Below are 14655 nucleotides of genomic sequence, written 5' to 3'. Positions count from 1 at the left end.
GAATGGCATTTCGAAGACTTTTGTGAAATACCTGAATCAACTGGGGATGAGCGGATACTCGATAAGTGCGAGAAATTATCCGTAGGGGTATTCAGGTGGTAAAGAACTGCAAGGCAGTAAGCTCAAAGGATTCTTGGAACAACGAAGAGCAGTTCGTTGCACCTTGTAATAACAAGATCAATGGAATTGAATGTAAGAATGGCAGGTGTATGCAGTTATCCATAAGGAAATAACAGTGGTAGGGAATTTGCAAGACGGTAGGCACAAGTGTCTCGGGAGAACATCGTAAAGTATCTTCAAAATCTTCTAGTGCAGCAGGCAATCATTTGTGATAAGGGCTCTCCGGAAGAAAGTAGTTACGAGAACCTAGAGTCAGAGTTAGCAAATTCATTTTAACCCGAATAGAAGAGAGATCAGAGTCCCAGAGTATAGACAAGGAGTAAAAGATCCTAACACCACCCAATGACGACGTGGGCCCGTAAGCCACACAATCATGTTAGTAAAAGTTTTTCAATGACTAGACTCGACTTTGGCCAAGGAGTTGGAAAGGGGATTCCTACAGGCAGTCGGCTCTGATACCAACTTGTGACGCCCCCGATTCAATCGTACACTAATCATACACGCAAACGTGTACGATCAAGATCAGGAACTCATGAGAAGATATCACAACACAACTCTACAAATAAAATAAGTCATACAAGCATCATATTACAAGCCAGGGGCCTCGAGGGCTCGAATACAAGAGCATGATCATAGACGAGTCAGTGGAAGCAACAATATCTGAGTACAGACATAAGTTAAACAAGTTTGCCTTAAGAAGGCTAGCACAAACTGGGATACAGATCGAAAGAGGCACAGGCCTCCTGCCTGGGATCCTCCTAAACTACTCCTGGTCGTCCTAGGCGGGCTGCACGTAGTAGTAAGCACCTCCAGCGTAGAAGGAGTCGTCGTCAACGATGGCGTCTTGCTCCCGGACTCCAACGTCTGGTCGCAACAATCGGGTATAGAAAGGGGGAAAAGAGGGAGCAAAGCAACCGTGAGTACTCATCCAAAGTACTCGCAAGCAAGGAGCTACACTACATATGTATGCATTGGTATCAAATGGAAAAGGCTATCATATATGGACTGAACTGCAGAATGCCGAAATAAAAGGAGCATAGCTAGTCCTTTCGAAGACTACGCTTCTGGTAACCTCCATCTTGCAGCAAGAGAAGAGAGTAGATGGTAAGTTCACCAAGTAGCATCGCATAGCATAATCCTAACCTATGATCCTCCCCTCGTCGCCCTGTGAGAGAGCGATCACCGGTTGTATCTGACATTTGAAAGTGTGTGTTTTATTAAGTATCATGTTCTAGTTGTCATAAGGTCAAGGAACAACTCCAAGTCGTCCTGTTACCGAAGATCACGGTTATTTGAATAGATTAACTTCCCTGCAGGGGTGCACCACATAACCCAACACGCTCAATCCAATTTGGTCGGACACACTTTTCTAGGTCATGCCCGGCCTTGAAAGATCAACACGTCGCAGCCCTATCTAGGCACAACAGAGAGGTCAGCACGCCGGTCTAAATCATATGGCGCAGGGGTCTGGGTCCATCGCCCTTTGCACACCTGCACGTTGCGAACGCGGCCGGAAGCAGATCTAGCCTAGCAGGTGTTCCAGTCCAATTCGGCGCGCGCCGCTCAGTCGCTGACGTCACGAAGGCTTCGGCTGATACCACGATGTTGAGTGCCCATAACTGTCCCCGCGTAGATGGTTAGTGCATATAGACCATTGGCCAGACTCAGATCAAATACCAAGATCTCGTTAAACGTGTTATCTTAAAATAACTGCGAACGCCGACCAGGGCCAGGCCCACCTCTCTCCTAGGTGGTATCAACCTGCCCTGTCGCTTCACCACAAAGATCCACATAGAGGGCTGTCGGGAAAGTATGTCCTTCCAGCCCCCAATTCATGAATCAACCGCGGGTACTCCTCGAGCCAACCCGACTTTAGTCATCACATGTATCATGTATAAAGTATATAGTATATACTCGTAATCACCTCCCGAGTGATCACGGCCCGATAATATAGTGTGGCAGACGGACAAGAATGTATGGCCACTGATGATAAACTAGAATTCTATGCTAAGCATTTAGGATTGCAGGTAAGGTATCAACACTTGTAGCAACAATGACAGGCTATGCATCAGAATAGGATTAACGGAAAGCGGTAACATGCTACACTACTCTAATGCAAGCAGTATAGAGGAGAGTAGGTGATATCTGGTGATCAAGGGGGGGCTTGCCCGGTTGCTCTGGCAAGAGAGAGGGGTCGTCAACACCGTAGTCGTACCGGGTAGCCGCGGCGTCGGTCTCGGTGTCTAGCGAGAGAAGAGGGGGAAGAAACAATAAATATTTAAGCAAACAGATGCATAGCGATGCATGACATGACAAGTATCGGTGCTAGGGGTGTCCTAACGCGGTATGAGGTGATACCGGCGAAGGGAGAAAACATCCGAGAATGTATCCCCGGTATTTCACACTTTCGGACAGATGAACCGGAGAGGGAAAGTTGCGTGTTCGCTATGCTAGGGATGCATGGCGGACGAACGGGCTGCGTATCCAGATTCCTCTCGTCGTTCTGAGCAACTTTCATATATAAATTATTTTCATCCGACTTACAGATGATTTTATATTAATTTTCAAAGTTTTAATTCATTTCTGAAATTAAATATTAAATGCTAAATGCACCCAACCCTGTGTACACAACAGTGTACACAGAGGCTGACATGTGGGCCAGGGGGGCCCAGTTGACCAGTCAATGCTTGACTGGTCAACAGGGGATGGGGCCCCCTGTCATTGAGAGTTTAATTAATTTACTAACTGATTAGTTAGTTAATTAGGCAATTAACTAAGTTAATTAATCAAATTACCAATTAATTAATTTTATTATTATTTTTAGGGCGTTGGGGCCCATATGTCATAGATTAATTAGGAGGGGGAATTAACACTGATTGGGGGTTATCCCCTAAACTAATTGGGGTCGGGCCCATGGGGTAGTGGCCCAAGCCAGCCACGACCACCAAGCAGCGCTCATTGCCCCCGCAGGCAACGACGGTGGCCCGGGGCGCCGGCGGCCACGGCAGCAAGGAGGAGCGCAGGTGGGAGGCGGCAGGGCGCGCGAGGCGGGTGAGGCCAGCGAGGCCGGCGCGTGGGCGTGTGGCCGTGGGGTCGGGGCATGGCCCAGCGCAGCAAGGGAGAGGCAGTTGGGGCACGGCTGGGCGGTGGTGCCGGAGCTAGCGGCGGCAAGCGCGAGCAGCGGCAGCAGGAGCAGCAGCTACGGGAGTAGGGGCACGGCCCGGGCAGACATACGCGCGCGAGGGCGCGGCCTGGGGCGCGCCCGGTGCGGGAAAGGGCGGCCAGGGGCGCACGGAGCGGGGCAAGAGCAGCATGCGGGCGCGCACGCGGACGCGGCGAAGACGAGCTCGTGGACAACGGCTACGGCACGAATTGAGTCGAGGAAAAAGAGGGATAACGGGAGAGGAGCTCACAGCAAACTCGGGGACGTGGTTGGGGTGGCCGGGGACGAACCAGAGCGGTGGGCAACGACGGCGGATGCCGGCGATGTACCCAACGAAGACGACGGCGATGGCGAGCGCACGGGAGTTACGCCGCTCGATCCGGTAGCGTAGTCGAAGGAGATGACGGCGGGGAGGCTCCTGGGCGTCTTCCTAGTGTTTGGGGAGGTCAGCGGCCGCGGCAATGGCGCGAGGCAGTGTCGTACTGACACGGTCACCGCCGGACCTTTCGAGCTCGCGCCCAAGCAAAAGAGGAGGCGACTCGGTGGGGAATGAGAGGGGAACGGAGGAGAGCGGGCTAGGGTTCGCTATGGGGCGATTATAAGCCAAGGAGATCGACGTGGAGGCCATCCATGGCCATGGTGACCGTGGATGTGCGACACGCACGTCTCCTGCCTCCGTGTACAGAGGAGGGATGAGGTGGAGGTGGAGGTGGAGGTGGGCTGGGCCGGAGGCACTGTGGTCACTTATGGCCCAGTGGCCTAGTAGTTTTAGGAACTTTTCTATTTTCATTTTATTTTTCTCTACTGTTTTCTTTTAACATTAGCTAGGAGATGAATTTGGTTAAATGTGAAAGTGCGTACACAACTATTAGGAAATATATTGTAGAGGCCTCAAAAGTCTGAGGTCAAGAGGAAAAGTATAAATATTTGTTTATTTTCAAAGGCTATTTTTATTTGTTGTTAAACCACTTTATAAATCCCTAGGGACCAATTGGTGGGTCAAATAATGTTTGGTTCAACATGACAAAGATCAGGGGAATTTATAAAATATTGTGAACACTTTATTTTTACCGTTCGAAGAAATAATTATTTCACTTGTAATTCAAATTTGAATTTGACTTTGATTCTGGACAAGTGGCCATTTGCATAGTAACCAAGATGACATGGCAACCATTAGGGGGAGATTACTGTAGCATGATTCTCGGGGTATTACAGATTAGCTCATATTTTGTGTGAGAGCTTTGCTCATCCACTTGGTTACCTTCTCCTCGGAGATTCGAGCCTCCACCGGAGAAGATCCCCCAAGCGGATTCAAGACCCCTCTTTAGGGAAGAACATCAAGACCTCCTCTCGAAGATGAACCGGCTACCCTTTGTATATTCCCTAGTTGTCCGTGGATCGTGTATCTTTCTTCGTACCCGAGGATCTAGCACATGTGTGACTTGTTCTTGTTAGTTTGAGTGTTTCTCTTGTGTTTCCCCTCTTTGTGTTCCTCATATTCTTATCAGGATCCGTTCCTTTCGTGAAAGATCGGCCTATAGGGTTCTACCCTACATCAATATCAAATAGAACCGTTTCTATTTTTCTAAGCCCCTCCACTGGATGCTTTATTATTATAGCAAACATGCCTGTGCGTTGCAACGGGAGAAAAAATCATACGCCTCTACCCTAATAAGCATTTCTCAAGCCCCCTCTCCGATCCATCTCCTCTATTTAAAGACGACACCTCATTTTGGAAAAAGTAGCTACTTTATAGTTATTCGGTTAGATAATAACTGGTTTCTTGCTCTAAAAATAATTTAACAGGTTAATTATGTCCCTTTGAATAGTAATGCTCATCTTTAATACTTGGATTGGACGGTAAACTTCAAAAACTCACCTCATCTCCTCTTCTTCAGAATGTCCATCCCTTGCTAGTCTCATGAAGATGAGGTCTCTAAATAATCAACATTGTACCTGTAGAAAGAAAATATCATGATTAGTTTCGGACAAAAAATGTTTGGTAAAGGAGATATGTTGCTCTTCTTTTCATCATTACGGAGTTATGCATCAGTAGAAAGAACCCATATCCCTATGCATGTCCTTGCTCATTAATGATCTCAGGCCATGATCATATTAGCACCCAATTGTATCAAAAAAATTAGAATAAGGACAAAAAATATCAAACTACTTGATCAGATTGTTGCGGTTATCAATTTTTTGAAACAATGACAAAAATATCAAACTATTTGATGGGATGAATTACCTGAAAATATAGGAAGAACTCGAATTGAAGCTATTCACATACGGAAGTACATCTTTCATTAGTGTTAATAAACAACATGACCTAGATGCATGCCAAGCAATGTAAAAATGAATCTTCTTTGTGAAAACATTTCTTCAACTTTAGTATGTAGCAAATATGCCTTTCCTATGATATCAGTACAATGGAACTGTTGTTGTGACATCTCTCACAGATTTTGCTGGTGATATGCCTAAGAAAGCATAATGGGTTTTTTAGATAGAGAAAGGAGAGCACATACATAATATGTTTTTCTAGAGAACGATGCAGATAAACATGACCTAGATGCATGCCAAGCAATGTAAAAATGAATCTTCTTTGTGAAAACATTTCTTCAACTTTAGTATGTAGCAAATATGCCTTTCCTATGATATCAGTACAATGGAACTGCTGTTGTGACATCTCTCACAGATTTTGCTGGTGATATGCCTAGGAAAGCATAATGGTTTTTTTAGATAGAGAAAGGAGAGCACATACATAATATGTTTTTCTAGAGAACGATGCAGATAATATGTAAGGAAACACTAACAATGAACATGGCATAGGGCCGAGCTGAAACTTTACAAAACCTAATGCATGAGAATGTGAGATAGTACATGAATAGTAGGGCCAAGCTGCATAGCTACAAGTTTCACTAAAGATACAGTCTGGATGATATCTCTACTCCAAGAGCATCTACTGACAGAAAGAGGCTATAAAACTTACCTCCAGCAGGCGAGCGGGCTGCGACCCCAAGAGCCTCTAGCACCCTGATCACAGTGAACCGGCTGTTTGACCGTGCCAGCATGTCCCAGCCTCCCAGTCACCACCCTGCGTGGTAAATCTACTGTACTGAGAAGCACACAACGACATACCTGTCACACTCAAATCGAGCACATGGACTTCATGAAATTATTGATACACATCTCGTCAAACATCTCGACAGTATGAGGCTTACAGGAATGCCGTGTGCTAGGTGAGGAATAAAGGATGTGGCATCCTAATACAGTTGGTCATCCGGCAAAATATCTATTGTGAAATTTAAGCAAAAAATCAATATGTAGTTGTGTTATTTCTAGTTCAGTGCATAAACTAATTTGGGTTTAATCTCTCAAATAAAACCAATGATGAACTGTATGAAACAACATTTAGATAGAAAACATTATATCTCAAACATTGTACCAGTTTGTGGTTTAATCTATCAACAAAACCAATGGTATATGATGCTTCCCCTATACGCCAGTATCATCACATTGTGAAAGGGGCAAATTACTCACTGATAAACATTGTGTACCGGACAACAATGGCATTCAGAAAAATCCTTTGCCGTCACGTGTGTGCAGTACAGGACATATGTGCGATTTGTCCCCATCATGCTCCAAGGATCAATGTGATTTTCAGACTAAAAGGACACGCAACTTCTTTGTTCTTCTAGGAACTGAATATATGTAAGACACGGTGATTTCTTCTAATGAAAATCGGAGAGGGAGCTCTCTTCTATAAAAAAGGAACTAAATATATGTCAATTCTAGAACCTAAATTTGCCGCTGGTGAGTACTTTGCTCCCCATGAAAACCATTGTAAAATTGTACCCTTTTAAACTAACACTTCTCCTATTTGGATAGAGTGCTCCATCTCTTGGAATTCATCCAAACTTGTATGTACGCAATTAGTTAAGGTCATACAATGCATGCTTACCTGCCGTCCAGTGGCTGTTGCTAGAGTACTCTGGAGGCCTGCGAGCATGGAGGAGAACCAGAGGTGTTGTCTACAGCGCCAAAGCACCTACAGCAAAGCAAACACGCATCGCCTCCTCGCGACCCAAGCACCGCAACAACGACAGAGAGAAGAACGTCCGTGCTTACCTGACGAAGATGGACGGTGACCCCTGCACCGGCGTGTCAACCTCGGCCTAGTACAGGCTGGCGACGCGGATCTGCATCCCCGCACCTATGGACGGGTAGGAGCTCTCCCGCCGCACCGCCGGTGAGGCTTGTGTAGAGGGCACCGCCGGTGAGGCTTGTGTAGAGGGCACCGCCGGTGAGGCTTGTGTGAAGGGCGCCGCCGGCCTCAGCTCCTGTCTTGGGTCGATCCCCTCCTCCTTCCCTCGTGCGCCACACCAGGAGAGGAGCGCCGTGCCCCAGCTCCTCTTCATCGAGCCACCTCCTGCCCCGAGCCGAGAGCTCGCACTGCGCCCCACAGAAGGCCGGCCTAGACCCGGTGCGCCCCAACCGATCCTTCGGTCGCAGACTCCGCGAGGAAGGCGGTGGCGGCGGCGGTGCGCCCACTCGTGCATGGGGAAGAGGAAGAGGATCTGTTGTGATGTGTTTGTTTAAAGGACTGCGGGGTGAATATACTAAACTACATGGACGTTTTTGCAACAATGAAACATTATCTCAGTTAGCCAGTTAAAAAAAGGACTGCGGGTTGATTCTTCAAAACGTAAGGGGCTTTTCTGAAAATACGCCGCAACAGAGAACCACACACAATTTCGTACCACCTCGAATACGTTTTAATTTAAAACTGTAAAACTAAAAGCGTAAAATCACGGGAAGAAGCGTATTGTGACGGTGAACCCACGGAGTTAATCCATGCTTTATTATTATAAAAAATTAGGAAAAGATTAGGGAAAGACTAGCAAAAATGTCCGTGCGTTGCTACGAAAAAAAACATATCACACAGACGTAGACCAAAAATAAGCATGGCTCAAGACCCCCTCCCCACATGCTAACATCCTCTATCTCAACTAACATCGTGTATCTCAACACGGCGCCCACTCAGGTCACCCCTTACTTAACCCTCACTAACGGTAGTCGTTGTGTCCACTTGATCACAAACCGATCCGAGCATTGGCAATCCAAAGACAATGAGCATGGCTAGAAAAATGTAAAACTAACTTGTAATTCCTTAGAAATGTCCCTTGAAGAATCCATACAAAACACAATCCAGCCAACAGTTCTATAATGATATGTTCAGAAACTTTAGTTGTGCTATTACTGACCATGTTTAAGTTGGTAAATAAGAAACTTAATGACACTGCATGTTGTTTCGGAATCACATTCATATTATCTCCCATAGAAAAATTGCTTCAATTCTTTCAAGACAGAACCATACAACAAAATGTTTCAGAACGCAAGGAGTCAGAAATACTTTGAATCAGTTTATACACTGTGAAATAAAAATTCAGGCCATATAAATCCCGCTTCTGCAGCTAACCTAGCTAGTATTACACTTCTAGGTCCAAAAGCTTGAAAGTGGAATAGCACAGAATTAGTAAAGAAATAACCTCCATTTGAAAGCAATTGCACACATTTTTTAATCCAAGCATAGTTATCTAGAGGAAATAATTCAGCAAACACAATATGGGTTGAAAATTCAGAGATCTCATGAGAGGTGGACTGATGCCCAATATATCGGGAAACAATATGCATGTTTCACCATGTACTCCCTCCATTCTGATTTACTCGACCACGACGAGTAAATCAGAATGGAGGGAGTAGAACTGAAGCAAATTATCTAGAAGGAATAGAAGAAAGAAATTGGTAAACAAATACTATAATCTTGAAAAGAAACATCAAATCAGTAAATGTGACAACGACACAACTACAGTCTTCTGCCAGTTCCAGTTGCACCCCATAAAATGGCAAGAGAACCGCACACAGTAACGAACAGCTGGCTTTGCCTGACCAAGCAGCGGCAAACAAAATTTTGCTAGTTTCTATTTTCAAATAAACATCAGAGCTTCAAAAACATAGTACAATGAAAAGGATAGAGGAAGATTGCCATCTAACTAAAAGGATATTATCAACTGCAGCATAAAACCACAGTTGCAACAAGCTAAATTGCGTAAAATGGAGATAAAAGTAACCAAAGTAACATGTTCCTCTCTAATACCTATTGGGTCATGTGAAGAGAATGGGTATATAACACCAACCAGTTCAGGATTGATCCAAGGCCACACAGAACTATCCCCAAAAGAGATTCACATATGCCAAAATGGAGCAGATGCATTTAGTAAAGCATGAATATTTGTCATGTGATTCCACAGTATGCACTGTGTGTACTTTAGTTAAGCATGTATATATATCTGAACTTGAAAAATATACATTGGCCAGTATTATTTTTTTCTATTTAAATTTTGTGTTCCACCATGATATCGAAATTGCATATAAAATACAGTTCAAAACATGAGCTATAAATGAAATTATATTTATCACTGTTGTATTGGTTTTCCTAAGAAAGTTTGTAATCCTTACAATTATGCTCATGAAGCCTCATGCACCATGTTTCATCTTGCACATCCTCTGAATTTCTGGTCTCGCACCTGCACCACATTCAGTTTGAAGCTATCGACAATGGGGAGCAGACTTGTGTGACTGAAAAGTGAAAACATAAATTTTATGTTCTTTCCAGATGGTCCTAGCACTTATGCAATTTTGAACTTTGGCGCACACACCACAGTGCAGAACCGTGTATGATGTGGATTGTAACAAACAAACAAATTGGAGCGTCATGGATGAGGAGGACGTCGGCAACCGTTGTCACTGTACGCTGCTGAATTCGGATGGAGCGGGTATGGGAGGTGCTGCCGAGGGCTTACCAGGAGAGACGAAGAAAACACTGCAACGTCCGGATCGCCGGCGCCTCATATTTTCCTCCTGCCTCTTAGTGCGTGTAGGGGCAGCCTCAAAGCCGCCTCTGCTCCAGCTCCTTCCTCAACCCACCACCTCCTCCGGCTCCTTCCTCAGTCCTCATCGAATCCGTTGGATTTCTCACAAGGATGGTTTGTACCACATATCCTAAAACAAGCATCATCAATAAACTTTAGTATCTCAGATGGAGAATTATGGAGGTATACTCTACAAAATTGAGTAATTGCTTTAGAGACATATATCTAAAATTGGTTCAATATTTGGTAAGAAATTCTCTTTTAATTAGAGAAAAGGTATGTAGTGTAAACTTCTTAAGTTAGCAAGTGCTATCAGCTAGCACCATGTCCGTCTCTGCTTGTGTCCAGCAAACATGCTATGATATAGTAAGAAACCCGGGACCAAAGCATGTCGTGAAAGACGCACACGGGGCGGGCGTGCTTCGACTGTATCTCCAGGGCACAGTTGACAGAAAACTTCCTGATCTAGTTCTAGCATTTTGCTTATTTTCTTAAAAGTTGTATAAGAACAGATCGCTTCCAAGGTTCAAACTATCTTTTGAGTTATCTATCTTATAAAACAATGTCTATGACCTGAATGTAAACAACATGTCTTAAAATAGTTCATCCACGGACTGCAAAAACATACGTAGAACATATCCCTTCCAAGGTTCAAATGGTTCTTTGAACAATCTATCATAGCCATGAAGATTTGCATAACCTTTGAGAATCACAGAAAACAGGGCAGTGTTAAGATAGATTCTGTCATGGTTGATATACATCAAACAGTTCCCTTGATGGACGCACTTCATTATAAATTAGGTGCTATGCCTACCAAACAAAAACTTAACATCAAGGCTACAAAAAAATCCAAAATACAGGCAATGATGGATGTGAGAGGCACTGTTCATCTTAGTAAAGATAGCTCCACTTGTCCTGAAACATATCTCAAAAGGCAAAATAACTAACTTGATTCATGCATAATTAATAATCTATAATCCGATGAGCTGCTTGCCAGAAAAGAGAATATAAAATTAATCACACGTTAATAAGTGTAGAAGCAAAACAGAAGACCTATCAGACCCATGGCTCATAGATGCATCAGGAGATCACATTCTCCATGCATGGCCTCAGCCGAAGACTCTACTATTCAGAAACAAAATAATACAAGACCAGCTAAATAAACTACAGACAAGTTCACAAATAAAATTATCCAGAAGTAGATGGGTTCGGACGATCTCACCATGAATAATTTGCCGCCTAGATTTCAGGTGGGCTTGGTCACAAAACAATGGAGGTGAGGCACACACGCACCGCAACTGCTTTCTACCCCTTCTTCTTCACCTCGCTACCCCGTCCCAGTGCCTCCAAGTGCACCATCGTCTTTACCCCCGCCCTCACACCCGTGGCGAATCAGCTCCGCCTCCATGACAACTCGCATGGCGGGGGATAAGATTCCCGGCGGCGTCGTGGTAGCAGAGGCGGGGGGAGCCGGCAACGACCGCACCGTGGAGTCTCGCCGGCGGTGGAAGGCCGCGAGGGTGGGGGACTTGGGGTAGGGTAGGGGCTTAGACCGGCGGCGTGGCAGGGGTGCGGCGTGCTAGAGGTGGAAGATGAGATGGATCGTCAGTCATACGGCTGGGCTGTCGCTCGTACCGTCGTACGTTTTGTGTTGACTTTCATATGGACGGCGGGTTTGGTTCCCCTAAAAGCTAGGGTTCTTTTTGTAAAATTATTGACGGTGAACCCGACATCTATGTGCGATAGGTGAACCATATCGGACGAACGAACGAACATGCTATTAGTACCACCTCGTTTATATTACGATTTTGTCTATACGAATCGTAAAAGTGTATTACGACTGGACGGAAGCGTATTGTAACGGTGAACCCATAGAGTCAATCTATAATTTATTATTAGAGAAAGTGAAAAGATTAGGGAAAAGATATTATGAATCTGAAGTTGTTTGATGCATATCGAATAATCAACTCATGGATACTTGTGGTGACATTGAAGTATCTAGGTGACATTAGAGTTGGTTGATGTGTATCGTATGATGTTATTTTAGTATGAACTCTAGGGTTGTTTGTGACACTTATAGGAATATCTCAATAGACTGATCGAAAAGGATAACTTTGAGGTGGTTTTGTACCCTACAAACAATTTCGTCTTATCTTCTCCGCTAGATAAGAACTTTGGAGTGATTCTTTGTTACACGTTGAGGGATTGTTATATGATTTAATTCTGTTAGCACTGTTGAGAGATTGCACTAGTGAAAGTATGAACCCTAGGCCTTGTTTTCAAGCATTGTAATACCGTTTGTGCTCCGTTTTATCACTTGCTACTTTGCTGTTTTTTATTTTTAGATTACAAAATGAAGGAAATATGCCCTAGAGGAAATAATAAAGTTGTTATTTATATTTCCTTATATCATGATAAATGTTTATTATTCATGCTAGAATTGTATTAACCGAAACTTGATACATGTGTGAATACATAGACAAAACACAATGTCCCTAGTATGCCTCTACTAGACTAGCTCGTTAATCAAAGATGGTTAAGTTCCCTAACCATGGACATGTGTTGTCATTTGATAAACGGGGTCACATCATTAGGAGAATGATGTGATGGACAAGACCCATCTGTTAGCTTAGCATAATGATCGTTAAGTTTTATTGCTATTGCTTTCTTCATGACTTGTACATATTCCTTTGACTATGAGATTATGCAACTCTCAGATACCGGAGGAAAACCCTGTGTGCTATCAAACGTCACAATGTAACTAGGTGATTATAATGATGCTCTACAGGTATCTCCGAAGGTGTTTGTTGGATTGGCATAGATCGATATTAGGATTTGTCACCCCGAGTATCGGAGAGGTATCTCTGGGCCCTCTCGGTAATGCACATCGTGATAAGCCTTGCAAGCAATGTGACTAATGAGTTAATTATGGGATGATTCATTATGGAAAGAGTAAAGAGACTTGCCGGTAACGAGATTGAACTAGGTATGAAGATACCGACTATCGAATCTCGGACAAGTAACATAACGATGACAAAGGGAATGACATATGTTGTCATTACAGTTTGACCGATAAAGATCTTCGTAGAATATGTAGGAACCAATATGAGCATCCAGGTTCTGCTACTGGTTATTGACCGGAGAAGTGTCTCGGCCATGTCTACATAGTTCTCGAACCTGTAGGGTCCGCACACTTAACGTTCGATGACGATTTGTATTATGAGTTATGTGTTTTGGTGACCGAAGATTGTTCGAAGTACCGGATGAGATAACGGACATGATGAGGAGTCTCGAAATGGTCGAGAGGTAAAGATTGATATATTGGATGATAGTATTCAGACACTGGAAGTGTTTCGAAATGTACCGGGTATGTATCGGAGTACCAGGGGGTTACCGGAACCCCCGAGGGGAAGATATGGGCCACATGGGCCATAGAGGGAGGCAAGCCAATCCATAAGGGTGGTGCCCCCCAAGGGAGGAGTTCGAATTGGAGTAGGGGAGGGGCGGTGCCCCCCTTTCCTTCTCCTTCTCCCTCTCCTTCCCCCTTTCCCCCTCCGATAAAAGGAAGGGGGTGAATTGGACTAGGAGCCCAAGTGGGACTCCTCCCACTTGGGGCACCCCTAGGACGGCCTCCTCCCCTCTCCCTCCTTTATATACGGGGACGGGGGGCGCCTCTAACACACATAAATTGTTCCTAGTCGTGTGCGGCGCCCCCCTCCACTGTTTACTCCTACGGTCATTTGTCGTAGTGCTTAGGCAAAGCCCTGCGTGGATCACTTCACCATCACCGTTATCACGCTGTCGTGCTTACGAAACTCTCCCTCGACACTTTGCTAGATCAAGAGTTCGAGGGACGTCATTGAGCTGAACGTGTGTAGAACTCGGAGGTGTCGTATGTTTGGTACTTGATCGGTTGAATCGAGAAGACATTCGACTACATCAACCACGTTAAACTAACGCTTCCGCTTTCGGTATATGAGGGTACGTGGACACACTCTCCCCCTCACATTGCTATGCATCTCCTAGATAGATCTTGCGTGATCGTAGGAATTTTTTTAAAATTGCATGCTACGTTCCCCAACAGTGACATCCGAGCCAGGTCTATGCGTAGATGATATGCACGAGTAGAACACAACGAGTCGTGGGCGATGATAGTCATATTGCTTACCACCAACGTCTTATTTTGATTCGGCGGTATTGTTGGATGAAGCGGCCCAGACCAACCTTACATGACCACGTAATGGGACTAGTTCCACCGACAGACATGCAACTTGTTTTGCATAAAGGTGGTTGGCGGGTGTCTGTTTCTCTAACTTTAGTTGAATCGAATTTGACTATGGCCGGTCCTTGTTGATGGTTAAAACAGCAAACTTGATGAAACATCATTGTGGTTTTGCTACGTAGGTAAGAACGGTTCTTACTAGAAGCCCGTAGCAGCCACGT

General features: G+C 44.7%; 1 long non-coding RNA gene across 13 annotated transcripts; it reads right to left on the bottom strand.

The window, feature by feature from the left end:
- Positions 1 to 818: 818 nt before the first annotated feature.
- Positions 819 to 11839, bottom strand: LOC119300741. 13 transcript variants are annotated; one of them, XR_005146694.1, is made up of 8 exons: positions 11435 to 11839; positions 10144 to 10342; positions 7409 to 9867; positions 7242 to 7328; positions 6502 to 6572; positions 6270 to 6395; positions 5163 to 5239; positions 819 to 984 (listed from the first exon to the last, which is right to left on the bottom strand). It is a non-coding gene; the product is annotated as an uncharacterized LOC119300741 (long non-coding RNA). The 13 variants fall into 13 exon arrangements; XR_005146687.1 differs by lacking the exon at positions 6502 to 6572 and having other exon boundaries at positions 6270 to 6374; positions 7242 to 7857; positions 9800 to 9919; XR_005146692.1 differs by having other exon boundaries at positions 6270 to 6418; positions 7242 to 9867.
- Positions 11840 to 14655: the final 2816 nt, after the last annotated feature.

Source organism: Triticum dicoccoides, chromosome 5A (assembly GCF_002162155.2).
Source record: "Triticum dicoccoides isolate Atlit2015 ecotype Zavitan chromosome 5A, WEW_v2.0, whole genome shotgun sequence".
Taxonomy (NCBI): Eukaryota; Viridiplantae; Streptophyta; class Magnoliopsida; order Poales; family Poaceae; genus Triticum; species Triticum dicoccoides.
The sequence above is the reverse complement of the archived record's forward strand: the minus strand, read 5'-3'. Positions and strand labels throughout refer to the sequence as shown.